The sequence below is a fragment of the Mustelus asterias genome, unplaced genomic scaffold (genome assembly GCF_964213995.1).
Source record: "Mustelus asterias unplaced genomic scaffold, sMusAst1.hap1.1 HAP1_SCAFFOLD_476, whole genome shotgun sequence".
NCBI lineage: Eukaryota > Metazoa > Chordata > Chondrichthyes > Carcharhiniformes > Triakidae > Mustelus > Mustelus asterias.
The window spans coordinates 208976-225953 of NW_027590428.1; positions in this window are offsets into that span (position 1 = coordinate 208976).

The following is a 16978-nucleotide window of genomic DNA, read 5'->3' on the forward strand; positions in this document are numbered from 1 at the left end:
CATAAACACAGTGAACATAAACACTGTGTGAACATAAACACTGCGTGAACATAAACATTATGTCAACATAAACACCGTGAACATAAACACTGTGTGAATATAAACACTGTGTGAACATAAACACTGTGTGAACATAAACACTGTGTGAACATAAACATTATGTCAACATAAACACTGTGTGAATATAAACACATAAACAGTGTGTGAACATAAACACTGCGTGAATATAAACACTGTGTGAATATAAACACTGTGTGAATATAAACACTGTGTGAACATAAACACTGTGCGAACATAAACACTGCGTGAATATAAACACTGTGTGAATATAAACACATAAACACTGTGTGAACATAAACACTGTGTGAATATACACACATAAACACTGTGTGAACATAAACACTGTGTGAACATAAACACTGTGAATATAAACACTGTGTATATAAACACTGTGTGAACATAAACACTGTGTGAATATAAACACTGTGTGAACATAAACACTGTGCGAACATAAACACTGTGTGAATATAAACACTGTGTGAATATAAACACTGTGTGAACATAAATACTGTGTGAACATAAACACTATGTGAATATAAACACTGTGTGAACATAAACACTTTATGAATATAAACACTGTGTGAATATAAACACTGTATGAATATAAACACTATGTGAACATAAACACCGTGTGAATATAAACACTGTGTGAACATAAACACTGTGTGAACATAAACACTGTGAATACAAAACACTGTGTGAACATAAACACCGTGTGAATATAAACACATAAACACTGTGTGATCATTAACACTGTGAATACTAAACACTGTGTGAACATAAACACCGTGTGAATATAAACACATAAACACTGTGTGAACATAAACACTGTGTGAATATAAAGACTGTGTGAATATAAAGACTGTGTGAACATAAAGACTGTGTGAACATAAACACTGCGTGAATATAAACACTGTGTGAACATAAACACCGTGTGAATATAAACACTGTGTGAACATAAACACTGTGTGAATATAAACACTGTGTGAATATAAACACTGTGTGAACATAAACACTGTGTGAACATAAAAACCGTGTGAATATAAACACTGTGTGAACATAAACACTGTGTGAACATAAACACTGTGTGAACATAAACACCGTGTGAATATAAACACATAAACACTGTGTGAACATAAACACTCTGAATACAATACACTGTGTGAACATAAACACCGTGTGAATATAAACACATAAACACTGTGTGAATATAAACACTTTGAATACAAAACACAGTGTGAACATAAACACCGTGTGAATATGAACACATAAACACAGTGTGAACATAAACACCCTGTGAATATAAACACATAAACACTGTGTGAACATAAACACTGTGTGAATATAAACACTGTGAATACAAAACACAGTGTGAACATAAACACCGTGTGAATATAAACACATAAACACTGTGTGAACATAAACACTGTGTGAATATAAACACTGTGAATACAAAACACTGTGTGAACATAAACACCGTGTGAATATAAACACATAAACACCGTGTGAACATAAACACTGTGAATACAAAACACTGTGTGAACATAAACACTGTGTGAATATAAACACTGTGTGAATATAAACACTGTGTGAATATAAACACTGTGTGAATATAAACACTGTATGAATATAAACACTATGTGAATATAAACACTGTGTGAACATAAACACGATGTGAATATAAACACTGTGTGAATATAAACACATAAACACTGTGTGAACATAAACACTGCGTGAATATAAACAGTGTGAATATAAACACTGTGTGAACATAAACATTGTGTGAACATAAACACTGTGTGAACATAAACACTGTGTGAATATAAACACTGTGTGAATATAAACACTGTGTGAACATAAACACTGTGTGAATATAAACACTGTGTGAACATAAACACTGTGTGAACATAAACACTGTGTGAACATAAACACTGTGTGAATATAAACACTGTGTGAATATAAACACTGTGTGAACATAAACACTGTGTGAACATAAACACTGTGTGAATATAAACACTGTGAACAAAAACACTGTGTGAATATAAACACTGTGTGAACATAAACACTGTGTGAACATAAACACTGTGTGAACATAAACACTGTGTGAATATAAACACTGTGTGAATATAAACACTGTGTGAATATAAACACATAAACATTGTGTGAACATAAACACTGAATACAAAACACTGTGTGAACATAAACACTGTGTGAATATAAACACTGTGTGAATATAAACACTGTGTGAATATAAATACATAAAAACTGTGTGAACATAAACACTGCGTGAATATAGACACATAAACACTGTGTGAACATAAACACTGTGTGAATATAAACACATAAACACTGTGTGAATATAAACACTGTGTGAATATAAACACTGTATGAACATAAACACTGTGTGAATGAAAACTGTGTGAACATAAACACTGTGTGAACATAAACACTGAGTGAATATAAACACTGTGTGAACATAAACACTGTGTGAACATAAACACTGTGTGAACATAAACACTGTGTGAATATAAACACATAAACTCTGTGTAAACATAAACACTGTGTGACCATAAAGACTGTGTGAATATAAACACTGTGTGAATATCAACACTGTGTGAACATAAACACTGTGTGAATATAAACACTGTGTGAACATAAACACTGTTTGAATATAAACACTGTGAACATAAACACTGTGTGAACATAAACACTGTGTGAACATAAACACTGTGTGAATATAAACACTGTGAACAAAAACACTGTGTGAATATAAACACTGTGTGAACATAAACACTGTGTGAACATAAACACTGTGTGAATATAAACACTGTGTGAATATAAACACTGTGTGAACATAAACACCGTGTGAACATATACTGTGTGAACATAAACATTATGTCAACATAAACACCATGAACATAAACACTGTGTGAATATAAACACTGTGTGAATATAAACACTGTGTGAACATAAACACTGTGTGAATATAAACACTGTGTGAACATAAACACTGTGTGAATATAAACTCTGTGTGAACATAAACACTGTGTGAATATAAACACTGTGTGAACATAAACACTGTGTGAATAAAAACTCTGTGTGAACATAAACACTGTGTGAATATAAACTCTGTGTGAACATAAACACTGTGTGAATATAAACACTGTGTGAACAAAAACACTGTGTGAACATAAACATTATGTCAACATAAACACAGTGAACATAAACACTGTGTGAACATAAACACTGCGTGAACATAAACATTATGTCAACATAAACACCGTGAACATAAACACTGTGTGAATATAAACACTGTGTGAACATAAACACTGTGTGAACATAAACACTGTGTGAACATAAACATTATGTCAACATAAACACTGTGTGAATATAAACACATAAACAGTGTGTGAACATAAACACTGCGTGAATATAAACACTGTGTGAATATAAACACTGTGTGAATATAAACACTGTGTGAACATAAACACTGTGCGAACATAAACACTGCGTGAATATAAACACTGTGTGAATATAAACACATAAACACTGTGTGAACATAAACACTGTGTGAATATACACACATAAACACTGTGTGAACATAAACACTGTGTGAACATAAACACTGTGAATAGAAACACTGTGTATATAAACACTGTGTGAACATAAACACTGTGTGAATATAAACACTGTGTGAACATAAACACTGTGCGAACATAAACACTGTGTGAATATAAACACTGTGTGAATATAAACACTGTGTGAACATAAATACTGTGTGAACATAAACACTATGTGAATATAAACACTGTGTGAACATAAACACTTTATGAATATAAACACTGTGTGAATATAAACACTGTATGAATATAAACACTATGTGAACATAAACACCGTGTGAATATAAACACTGTGTGAACATAAACACTGTGTGAACATAAACACTGTGAATACAAAACACTGTGTGAACATAAACACCGTGTGAATATAAACACATAAACACTGTGTGATCATTAACACTGTGAATACTAAACACTGTGTGAACATAAACACCGTGTGAATATAAACACATAAACACTGTGTGAACATAAACACTGTGTGAATATAAAGACTGTGTGAATATAAAGACTGTGTGAACATAAAGACTGTGTGAACATAAACACTGCGTGAATATAAACACTGTGTGAACATAAACACCGTGTGAATATAAACACTGTGTGAACATAAACACTGTGTGAATATAAACACTGTGTGAATATAAACACTGTGTGAACATAAACACTGTGTGAACATAAAAACCGTGTGAATATAAACACTGTGTGAACATAAACACTGTGTGAACATAAACACTGTGTGAACATAAACACCGTGTGAATATAAACACATAAACACTGTGTGAACATAAACACTCTGAATACAATACACTGTGTGAACATAAACACCGTGTGAATATAAACACATAAACACTGTGTGAATATAAACACTTTGAATACAAAACACAGTGTGAACATAAACACCGTGTGAATATGAACACATAAACACAGTGTGAACATAAACACCCTGTGAATATAAACACATAAACACTGTGTGAACATAAACACTGTGTGAATATAAACACTGTGAATACAAAACACAGTGTGAACATAAACACCGTGTGAATATAAACACATAAACACTGTGTGAACATAAACACTGTGTGAATATAAACACTGTGAATACAAAACACTGTGTGAACATAAACACCGTGTGAATATAAACACATAAACACCGTGTGAACATAAACACTGTGAATACAAAACACTGTGTGAACATAAACACTGTGTGAATATAAACACTGTGTGAATATAAACACTGTGTGAATATAAACACTGTGTGAATATAAACACTGTATGAATATAAACACTATGTGAATATAAACACTGTGTGAACATAAACACGATGTGAATATAAACACTGTGTGAATATAAACACATAAACACTGTGTGAACATAAACACTGCGTGAATATAAACAGTGTGAATATAAACACTGTGTGAACATAAACATTGTGTGAACATAAACACTGTGTGAACATAAACACTGTGTGAATATAAACACTGTGTGAATATAAACACTGTGTGAACATAAACACTGTGTGAATATAAACACTGTGTGAACATAAACACTGTGTGAACATAAACACTGTGTGAACATAAACACTGTGTGAATATAAACACTGTGTGAATATAAACACTGTGTGAACATAAACACTGTGTGAACATAAACACTGTGTGAATATAAACACTGTGTGAACATAAACACTATGTGAAAATAAACACTATGTGAATATAAACACTGTGTGAATATAAACACTGTGTGAACATAAAAACTGTGTGAATATAAACAGTGTGTGAATATAAACACTGTGTGATCATAAACACTATGTGAATATTATCACTGTGTGAATATAATCACATAAACACTGTGTGAACATAAACACTGTGTGAATATAAAGACATAAACACTGTGTGAACATAAACACTGTGTGAATATAAACAATGTGTGAACATAAACACTGTGTGAACATAAACACTGTAGAACATAAACACTGTGGGAATATAAACACTGTGTGAACATAAACACTGTGTGAATATAAACAATGTGTGAATATAAACAATGTGTGAATATAAACACTGTGTGATCATAAACACTGTGTGAACATAAACACTGAGTGAATATAAACACTGTGTGATCATAAACACTGTGTGAACATAAACACTGTGTGAACATAAACACTGTGTGAATATAAACACTGTGTGAACATATACACTGTGCGAACATAAACACTGTGAATATAAACACCGTGTGAACATAAAAAATGTGAATATAAACACTGTGTGAATATAAACACTGTGTGAACATAAACACCGTGTGAATATAAACACATAAACACTGTGTGAACATAAACACTCTGAATACAAAACACTGTGTGAACATAAACACTGTGTGAATATAAACACTTTGAATACAAAACACAGTGTGAACATAAACACCGTGTGAATATAAACACATAAACACAGTGTGAACATAAACACCCTGTGAATATAAACACATAAACACTGTGTGAACATAAACACTGTGTGAATATAAACACTGTGAATACAAAACACAGTGTGAACATAAACACCGTTTGAATATAAACACATAAACACTGTGTGAACATAAACACTGTGTGAATATAAACACTGTGAATACAAAACACTGTGTGAACATAAACACCGTGTGAATATAAACACATAAACACCGTGTGAACATAAACACTGTGAATACAAAACACTGTGTGAACATAAACACTGTGTGAATATAAACACTGTGTGAATATAAACACTGTGTGAATATAAACACTGTATGAATATAAACACTATGTGAATATAAACACTGTGTGAACATAAACACGATGTGAATATAAACACTGTGTGAATATAAACACATAAACACTGTGTGAACATAAACACTGCGTGAATATAAACAGTGTGAATATAAACACTGTGTGAACATAAACATTGTGTGAACATAAACACTGTGTGAACATAAACACTGTGTGAATATAAACACTGTGTGAATATAAACACTGTGTGAACATAAACACTGTGTGAATATAAACACTGTGTGAACATAAACACTGTGTGAACATAAACACTGTGTGAACATAAACACTGTGTGAATATAAACACTGTGTGAATATAAACACTGTGTGAACATAAACACTGTGTGAACATAAACACTGTGTGAATATAAACACTGTGTGAACATAAACACTATGTGAAAATAAACACTATGTGAATATAAACACTGTGTGAATATAAACACTGTGTGAACATAAAAACAGTGTGAATATAAACAGTGTGTGAATATAAACACTGTGTGAACATAAACACTATGTGAATATTAACACTGTGTGAATATAAACACATAAACACTGTGTGAACATAAACACTGTGTGAATATAAAGACATAAACACTGTGTGAACATAAACACTGTGTGAATATAAACAATGTGTGAACATAAACACTGTGTGAACATAAACACTGTAGAACATAAACACTGTGGGAATATAAACACTGTGTGAACATAAACACTGTGTGAATATAAACAATGTGTGAATATAAACAATGTGTGAATATAAACACTGTGTGATCATAAACACTGTGTGAACATAAACACTGAGTGAATATAAACACTGTGTGATCATAAACACTGTGTGAACATAAACACTGTGTGAACATAAACACTGTGTGAATATAAACACTGTGTGAACATATACACTGTGCGAACATAAACACTGTGAATATAAACACCGTGTGAACATAAAAACTGTGAATATAAACACTGTGTGAATATAAACACTGTGTGATCATAAACACTGTGTGAATATAAACACTGTGCGAACATAAACACTGTGTGAATATAAACACTGTGTGAATATAAACACTGTGTGAATAAAAACTGTGTGAATATAAACACTGTGTGAACATAAACACTGTGTGAATAAAAACTGTGTGAACATAAACACTGTGTGAACATAAACACTATGTGAATATAAACACTGAGTGAACATAAACACTGTGTGAATATAAACACATAAACACTGTGAACATAAACACTATGTGAATATAAACACTGTGTGAATATAAACACATAAACACTGTGTGAACATAAACACTGTGCGAACATAAACACTGTGTGAATATAAACACTGTGTGAATATAAACACTGTGTGAACATAAACACTGTGTGAACATAGACACTGTGTGAATATAAACACTGTGTGAACATAAACACTATGTGAATATAAACACTGTGTGAATATAAACACTGTGTGAACATAAACACTATGTGAATATAAACACTGTGTGACCATAAAATCTGTGAATATAAACACTGTGTGAACATAAACACTGTGTGAACATAAACACTGTGTGAACATAAACACTGCGTGAATATAAACACTGTGTGAATGTAAACACTGTGTGAACATAAACACTGTGTGAACATAAACACTGTGTGAATATAAACACTGTGTGAACATAAACACTATGTGAAAATAAACACTATGTGAATATAAACACTGTGTGAATATAAACACTGTGTGAACATAAAAACTGTGTGAATATAAACAGTGTGTGAATATAAACACTGTGTGAACATAAACACTATGTGAATATTAACACTGTGTGAATATAAACACATAAACACTGTGTGAACATAAACACTGTGTGAATATAAAGACATAAACACTGTGTGAACATAAACACTGTGTGAATATAAACAATGTGTGAACATAAACACTGTGTGAACATAAACACTGTAGAACAAAAACACTGTGGGAATATAAACACTGTGTGAACATAAACACTGTGTGAATATAAACAATGTGTGAATATAAACAATGTGTGAATTTAAACACTGTGTGATCATAAACACTGTGTGAACATAAACACTGAGTGAATATAAACACTGTGTGATCATAAACACTGTGTGAACATAAACACTGTGTGAACATAAACACTGTGTGAATATAAACACTGTGTGAACATATACACTGTGCGAACATAAACACTGTGAATATAAACACCGTGTGAACATAAAAACTGTGAATATAAACACTGTGTGAATATAAACACTGTGTGATCATAAACACTGTGTGAATATAAACACTGTGCGAACATAAACACTGTGTGAATATAAACACTGTGTGAATAAAAACTGTGTGAATATAAACACTGTGTGAACATAAACACTGTGTCAATAAAAACTGTGTGAACATAAACACTGTGTGAACATAAACACTATGTGAATATAAACACTGAGTGAACATAAACACTGTGTGAATATAAACACATAAACACTGTGAACATAAACACTATGTGAATATAAACACTGTGTGAATATAAACACATAAACACTGTGTGAACATAAACACTGTGCGAACATAAACACTGTGTGAATATAAACACTGTGTGAATATAAACACTGTGTGAACATAAACACTGTGTGAACATAAACACTGTGTGAATATAAACACTGTGTGAACATAAACACTATGTGAATATAAACACTGTGTGAATATAAACACTGTGTGAACATAAACACTATGTGAATATAAACACTGTGTGACCATAAAATCTGTGAATATAAACACTGTGTGAACATAAAGACTGAGTGAATATAAACACTGTGTGACCATAAACATTGTGAATATAAACACTGTGTGAACATAAACACTGTGTGAACATAAACACTGTGTGGACATAAACACTGTGTGAATATAAACACTGTGAACATAAACACTGTGTGAATATAAACACTGAGTGAACATAAACACTGTGTGAATATAAAGACTGTGTGAATATAAACACTGCGTGAACATAAACACTGTGTGAACATAAACACTATGTGAACATAAACACTGTGAATATAAACACTGTGTGAATATAAACACTGTGTGAACATAAACACTGTGTGAACATAAACACTGTGTGAACATAAACACTGATTGAATATAAACACTGTGTGAACATAAACACTGTGTGAACATAAACACTGTGTGAATATAAACACTGTGTGAATATAAACACTGTGTGATCATAAACACTGTGTGAATATAAACACTGTGCGAACATAAACACTGTGTGAATATAAACACTGTGTGAATAAAAACTGTGTGAATATAAACACTGTGTGAACATAAACACTGTGTGAATATAAACACTGTGTGATCATAAACACTGTGTGAATATAAACACTGTGCGAACATAAACACTGTGTGAATATAAACACTGTGTGAATAAAAACTGTGTGAATATAAACACTATGTGAATATAAACACTGAGTGAACATAAACACTGTGTGAATATAAACACATAAACACTGTGAACATAAACACTATGTGAATATAAACACTGTGTGAATGTAAACACATAAACACTGTATGAACATAAACACTGTGCGAACATAAACACTGTGTGAATATAAACACTGTCTGAATATAAACACTGTGTGAACATAAACACTGTGTGAACATAAACACTGTGTGAATATAAACACTGTGTGAACATAAACACTATGTGAATATAAACACTGTGTGAATATAAACACTGTGTGAACATAAACACTATGTGAATATAAACACTGTGTGACCATAAAATCTGTGAATATAAACACTGTGTGACCATAAAGACTGAGTGAATATAAACACTGTGTGACCATAAACATTGTGAATATAAACACTGTGTGAACATAAACACTGTGTGAACATAAACACTGTGTGGACATAAACACTGTGTGAATATAAACACTGTGAACATAAACACTGTGTGAATATAAACACTGAGTGAACATAAACACTGTGTGAATATAAAGACTGTGTGAATATAAACACTGCGTGAACATAAACACTGTGTGAACATAAACACTATGTGAACATAAACACTGTGAATATAAACACTGTGTGAATATAAATACTGTGTGAACATAAACACTGTGTGAATAAAAACTCTGTGTGAATATAAACACTGTGTGAATATAAACACTGTGTGAATATAAACACTGTGTTATCATAAACACTGTGTGAATATAAACACTGTGTGAACATCAACACTGTGTGAACATAAACACTGTGTGAATATGAACACTGTGTGAACATATACACTGTGCAAACATAAACACTGTGAATATAAACACTGTGTGAACATAAAAACTGTGAATATAAACACTGTGTGAATATAAACACTGTGTGATCATAAACACTGTGTGAATATAAACACTGTGCGAACATAAACACTGTGTGAATATAAACACTGTGTGAATATAAACACATAAACACTGTGTGAACATAAACAGTGTGTGAACATAAACACTGTGAATATAAACACTGTGTGAATATAAACACTGTGTGAACATAAACACTGTGTGAATATAAACACTGTGTGAAAATAAACACTGTGCGAACATAAACACTGTGTGAATATAAACACTGTGTGAATATAAACACTGTGTGAACATAAACACTGTGTGAACATAAACACTATGTGAATATAAACACTGTGTGAACATAAACACTGTGTGAATATAAACACTGTGTGAATATAAACACTGTATGAATATAAACACTATGTGAATATAAACACTGTGTGAACATAAACACTGTGTGAACATAAACACCGTGTGAATATAAACACATAAACACTGTGTGAACATAAACACTGTGAATACAAAACACTGTGTGAACATAAACACTGTGTGAATATAAACACATAAACACTGTGTGAACATAAACACTGTGTGAATATAAACACTGTGTGAACATAAACACTGTGTGAATATAAATACTGAGTGAACATAAACACTGTATGAATATAAACACTGTGTGAACATAAACACCGTGTGAATATAAACACATAAACACTGTGTGAACATAAACACTGTGAATACAAAACACTGTGTGAACATAAACACTGTGTGAATATAAACACATAAACACTGTGTGAACATAAACACTGTGTGAATATAAACACTGTGTGAACATAAACACCGTGTGAATATAAACACTGTGTGAACATAAACACTGTGTGAACATAAACACCGTGTGAATATAAACACTGTGTGAACATAAACACTGTGTGAATATAAACACTGAGTGAACATAAACACTGTATGAATATAAACACTATGTGAACATAAACACTGTGTGAATATAAACACTGTGTGAATATAAACACTGTATGAATATAAACACTATGTGAACATAAACACTGTGTGAATATAAACACTGTGTGAATATAAACACTGTATCAATATAAACACTATGTGAACATAAACACCGTGTGAATATAAACACCGTGTGAACATAAACACTGTGTGAATATAAACACTGTGTGAATATAAACACTGTATGAATATAAACACTATGTGAACATAAACACTGTGTGAATATAAACACTGTGTGAATATAAACACTGTGTGAATATAAACACTGTATGAATATAAACACTATGTGAACATAAACAACGTGTGAATATAAACACATAAACACTGTGTGAACATAAACACTGTGTGAACATAAACACTGTGTGAATATAAACACTGTGTGAATATAAACACTGTGTGAACATAAACACGATGTGAATATAAACACTGTGTGAATATAAACACATAAACACTGTGTGAACATAAACACTGTGTGAATATAATCAGTGTGAATATAAACACTGGGTGAACATAAACATTGTGTGAACATAAACACTGTGTGAATATAAACACTGTGTGAACATAAACACTGTGTGAATATAAACACATAAACACTGTGTGAATATAAACACTGTGTGAATATAAACACTGTGTGAACATAAACACTATGTGAACATAAATACTATGTGAATATAAACACATAAACACTGTGTGAATATAAACACTGTGTGAATATAAACACTGTGTGAACATAAACACGATGTGAATATAAACACTGTGTGAATATAAACACATAAACATTGTGTGAACATAAACACTGTGTGAATATAAACACTGTGTGAATATAAACACTGTGTGAATATAAACACTGTGTGAATATAAATACATAAAAACTGTGTGAACATAAACACTGTGTGAATATAAACACATAAACACTGTGTGAACATAAACACTGTGTGAATAAAAACTGTGTGAACATAAACACTGTGTGAACATAAACACTGAGTGAATATAAACACTGTGTGAACATAAACACTGTGTGAACATAAACACTGTGTGAACATAAACACTGTGTGAATATAAACACATAAACACTGTGTAAACATAAACACTGTGTGAACATAAAGACTGTGTGAATATAAACACTGTGTGAATATAAACACTGTGTGAACATAAACACTGTGTGAATATAAACATTGTGTGAACATAATCACTGTTTGAATATAAACACTGTGAACATAAACACTGTGTGAACATAAACACTGTGTGAATATAAACACTGTGAACAAAAACACTGTGTGAATATAAACACTGTGTGAACATAACCACTGTGTGAACATAAACACTGTGTGAACATAAACACCGTGTGAACATAAACACTGGGTGAACATAAACATTATGTCAACATAAACACCGTGAACATAAACACTGTGTGAATATAAACATTGTGTGAATATAAACACTGTGTGAACATAAACACTGTGTGAATATAAACACTGTGTGAACATAAACACTGTGTGAATATATACTCTGTGTGAACATAAACACTGTGTGAATATAAACACTGTGTGAATATAAACACTGTGTGAACATAAACACTGTGTGAATAAAAACTCTTTGTGAACATAAACACTGTGTGAATATAAACTCTGTGTGAACATAAACACTGTGTGAATATAAACACTGTGTGAACAAAAACACTGTGTGAACATAAACATTATGTCAACATAAACACAGTGAACATAAACACTGTGTGAACATAAACACTGTGTGAACATAAACATTATGTCAACATAAACACCGTGAACATAAACACTGTGTGAATATAAACACTGTGTGAACATAAACACTGTGTGAACATTAACACTGTGTGAACATAAACATTATGTCAACATAAACACTGTGTGAATATAAACACATAAATACTGTGTGAACATAAGCACTGCGTGAATATAAACACTGTGTGAATATAAACACTGTGTGAATATAAACACTGTGTGAACATAAACACTGTGCGAACATAAACACTGTGTGAATATAAACACTGTGTGAATATAAACACATAAACACTGTGTGAACATAAACACTGTGTGAATATAAACACATAAACACTGTGTGAACATAAACAGTGTGTGAACATAAACACTGTGAATATAAACACTGTGTGAATATAAACACTGTGTGAACATAAACACTGTGTGAATATAAACACTGTGTGAACATAAACACTGTGCGAACATAAACACTGTGTGAATATAAACACTGTGTGAATATAAACACTGTGTGAACATAAATACTGTGTGAACATAAACACTATGTGAATATAAACACTGTGTGAACATAAACACTGTGCGAACATAAACACTGTGTGAATATAAACACTGTATGAATATAAACACTATGTGAACATAAACACCGTGTGAACATCAACACTGTGTGAACATAAACACTGTGTGAACATAAACACTGTGTGAACATAAACACTGTGTGAATATAAACACTGTATGAATATAAACACTATGTGAACATAAACACTATGTGAATATAAACACTGTGTGAACATAAACACTGTGTGAACATAAACACTGTGTGAATATAAACACTGTATGAATATAAACACTATGTGAACATCAACACTATGTGAATATAAACACTGTGTGAACATAAACACTGTGTGAACATAAACACTGTTTGAATATAAACACTGTATGAATATAAACACTATGTGAACATAAACACCGTGTGAATATAAACACATAAACACTGTGTGAACATAAACACTGTGAATACAAAACACTGTGTGAACATAAACACCGTGTGAATATAAACACATAAACACTGTGTGATCATTAACACTGTGAATACTAAACACTGTGTGAACATAAACACCGTGTGAATATAAACACATAAACACTGTGTGAACATAAACACTGTGAATACAAAACACTGTGTGAACATAAACACCGTGTGAATATAAACACTGTGTGAATATAAACACTGTGTGAATATAAACACTTTGTGAATATAAACACTGTGTGAATATAAACACTGTATGAATATAAACACTATGTGAACATAAACACTGTGTGAATATAAACACTGTGTGAATATAAACACTGTGTGAATATAAACACTGTATGAATATAAACACTATGTGAACATAAACAACGTGTGAATATAAACACATAAACACTGTGTGAACATAAACACTGTGTGAATATAAACACTGTGTGAATATAAACACTGTGTGAACATAAACACGATGTGAATATAAACACTGTGTGAATATAAACACATAAACACTGTGTGAACATAAACACTGTGTGAATATAAACACTGTGTGAACATAAACACTGTGTGAATATAAACACTGTGTGAATATAAACACTGTGTGTACATAGCACGATGTGAATATAAACACTGTGTGAACATAAACACTGTGTGAATATAAACACTGTGTGAATATAAACACTGTGTGAACATAAACACGATGTGAATATAAACACTGTGTGAATATAAACACATAAACACTGTGTGAACATAAACACTGTGTGAATATAAACAGTGTGAATATAAACACGGTGTGAACATAAACATTGTGTGAACATAAACACTGTGTGAATATAAACACTGTGTGAACATAAACACTGTGTGAATATAAACACATAAACACTGTGTGAACATAAACACTGAGTGAATATAAACACTGTGTGAACATAAACACTGTGTGAACATAAACACTGTGTGAACATAAACACTGTGTGAATATAAACACTGTGTGAACATAAACACCGTGTGAATATAAACACTGTGTGAACATAAACACTGTGTGAACATAAACACCGTGTGAATATAAACACTGTGTGAACATAAACACTGTGTGAATATAAACACTGAGTGAACATAAACACTGTATGAATATAAACACTATGTGAACATAAACACTGTGTGAATATAAACACTGTGTGAATATAAACACTGTATGAATATAAACACTATGTGAACATAAACACTGTGTGAATATAAACACTGTGTGAATATAAACACTGTATCAATATAAACACTATGTGAACATAAACACCGTGTGATTATAAACACCGTGTGAACATAAACACTGTGTGAATATAAACACTGTGTGAATATAAACACTGTATGAATATAAACACTATGTGAACATAAACACTGTGTGAATATAAACACTGTGTGAATATAAACACTGTGTGAATATAAACACTGTATGAATATAAACACTATGTGAACATAAACAACGTGTGAATATAAACACATAAACACTGTGTGAACATAAACACTGTGTGAACATAAACACTGTGTGAATATAAACACTGTGTGAATATAAACACTGTGTGAACATAAACACGATGTGAATATAAACACTGTGTGAATATAAACACATAAACACTGTGTGAACATAAACACTGTGTGAATATAAACAGTGTGAATATAAACACTGGGTGAACATAAACATTGTGTGAACATAAACACTGTGTGAATATAAACACTGTGTGAACATAAACACTGTGTGAATATAAACACATAAACACTGTGTGAATATAAACACTGTGTGAATATAAACACTGTGTGAACATAAACACTATGTGAACATAAATACTATGTGAATATAAACACATAAACACTGTGTGAATATAAACACTGTGTGAATATAAACACTGTGTGAACATAAACACGATGTGAATATAAACACTGTGTGAATATAAACACATAAACATTGTGTGAACATAAACACTGTGTGAATATAAACACTGTGTGAATATAAACACTGTGTGAATATAAACACTGTGTGAATATAAATACATAAAAACTGTGTGAACATAAACACTGTGTGAATATAAACACATAAACACTGTGTGAACATAAACACTGTGTGAATAAAAACTGTGTGAACATAAACACTGTGTGAACATAAACACTGAGTGAATATAAACACTGTGTGAACATAAACACTGTGTGAACATAAACACTGTGTGAACATAAACACTGTGTGAATATAAACACATAAACACTGTGTAAACATAAACACTGTGTGAACATAAAGACTGTGTGAATATAAACACTGTGTGAATATAAACACTGTGTGAACATAAACACTGTGTGAATATAAACACTGTGTGAACATAATCACTGTTTGAATATAAACACTGTGAACATAAAC